Raw genomic sequence first — 2,500 nt, 5'->3', positions numbered from 1 at the left:
CCAACCGCCGAACTCGCAACTCCAGCGGATGAACGGCGGACTTTTCCCGCAGTCGCAATGTGCAATCCACCCCTATAACGTGCGTTTCATGAAGAGTTATGTCCAATATGCGACATTCCCGCTGTCCCTATACATGAGCTGCGAGCTGTACCAGTTACGAGCTAGAGACGCGATCGCGTTGCTCTCTGTACGAATGCCGATGCTGAGCGGTCAGCTAGGAGGCGCTCCATCCATGTCGGTACCGGTGGGCGTTGCACTCGCAGTCGCAAAAACGTACGGCAAGTATATTACTCTGAAGAGTTTATGACAGTCCAAGCCCCCCTGCGTGGGGAGCGTCTTTCTAGGCCATGACCCACCGGAAGGGCGCAGCGTCCCCCACCCCAGACATGTGACGTCACACTATCGGTATTGACGACTCGACTCATTGCTTATAATCATTTGCCACACACCGGTGGAAGCTGCCGAGACGAGTAGCTACATAGCGCGCTCGCCGTGGCACTAATGTACAGAGATACAACAGTTTCGACTGGAACCGGATTAAACGTATACACGGCGCTGATTAGTAATAGATGGACCCATCAGAATACAGATAATATATACAACTGTCCGTATACATGCTGAAAGACTCTGCTCACAATCACAACCACACGTCAGCCACACACTCTTATCACGCACTACTCTCCGCCTGTAACACGCACACAGACAATATGTAAGCACCAGCATGGAACAACACCCAGTGCATCCTCTCCGCCACATGAGACAATCCACACTGTCATAACCAGACTGGGAGGTCCACTCAGAAAACGGAATATCCCACCCTCCCGACAACCACCATTGCTCAGCTAAGCCACCAACACCCACACATGTCCTACACAGGGGTGCACCCAACATCACAATACTGCCCCCTCTCACAGCACACAAACAATGGCAGGAATGAAAGACACAGGTCTCCCACAAGCATGGAATCGGAGCGCCGCCTGTCATGAGCCAAAGGTGTATCCTGACGTGGCAAATCAGATGATGCCGCAGGCATCCACTTACTATAATCACAATCAACAAACCGACCGGCCGCCCCCCCCCCATTACACCTTTCCTTACAACAATGTGTACCTTAACCTAAACTATACTGTACCTTAACCTAACCTATACGGTACCTTAACCTAACCTATATTGCGCCTTAACCTAACCTATATTGCGCCTTAACCTAACCTATATTGCGCCTTAACCTAACCTATGTTGCGCCTTAACCTAACCTATGTTGCGCCTTAACCTAACCTATGTTGCGCCTTAACCTAACCTATGTTGCGCCTTAACCTAACCTATGTTGCGCCTTAACCTAACCTATGTTGCGCCTTAACCTAACCTATGTTGCGCCTTAACCTAACCTATGTTGCGCCTTAACCTAACCTATGTTGCGCCTTAACCTAACCTATGTTGCGCCTTAACCTAACCTATGTTGCGCCTTAACCTAACCTATGTTGCGCCTTAACCTAACCTATGTTGCGCCTTAACCTAACCTATGTTGCGCCTTAACCTAACCTATGTTGCGCCTTAACCTAACCTATGTTGCGCCTTAACCTAACCTATGTTGCGCCTTAACCTAACCTATGTTGCGCCTTAACCTAACCTATGTTGCGCCTTAACCTAACCTATGTTGCGCCTTAACCTAACCTATGTTGCGCCTTAACCTAACCTATGTTGCGCCTTAACCTAACCTATGTTGCGCCTTAACCTAACCTATGTTGCGCCTTAACCTAACCTATGTTGCGCCTTAACCTAACCTATGTTGCGCCTTAACCTAACCTATGTTGCGCCGTAACCTAACCTATGTTGCGCCGTAACCTAACCTATGTTGCGCCGTAACCTAACCCACGTTGCGCCTTAACCTAACCTATATCGTACCTTAACCTAACCTATATCGTACCTTAACCTAACCTATATCGTACCTTAACCTAACCTATATCGTACCTTAACCTAACCTATATCGTACCTTAACCTAACCTATATCGTACCTTAACCTAACCTATATCGTACCTTAACCTAACCTATATCGTACCTTAACCTAACCTATATTGCGCTGTAACCCAACACACGTTGGGCCTTAACCCAACACACGTTGGGCCTTAACCCAACACACGTTGGGCCTTAACCCAACACACGTTGGGCCTTAACCCAACACACGTTGGGCCTTAACCCAACACACGTTGGGCCTTAACCCAACACACGTTGGGCCTTAACCCAACACACGTTGGGCCTTAACCCAACACACGTTGGGCCTTAACCCAACACACGTTGGGCCTTAACCTGCTCTGTAATTGTCATACGACGCGTTAAATTAGTGTAGTGTTGCCTAACTGCAACCCCCGCAATATAGTTTGCTACTCGCACTGCCCGGTCCCCAGTGTATCGCTTCATGTTAAACACCTTGCAGCTATACACTGTAATGTGGATGGCAGCAGGACGTACATGCTCAATGCCCTTTGCAGTTGTTCATTGGCAT

The sequence above is a fragment of the Schistocerca americana genome, chromosome 3, assembly GCF_021461395.2.
Source record: "Schistocerca americana isolate TAMUIC-IGC-003095 chromosome 3, iqSchAmer2.1, whole genome shotgun sequence".
NCBI classification, from domain to species: Eukaryota; Metazoa; Arthropoda; class Insecta; order Orthoptera; family Acrididae; genus Schistocerca; species Schistocerca americana.
This window is presented reverse-complemented; position numbering follows the sequence as displayed.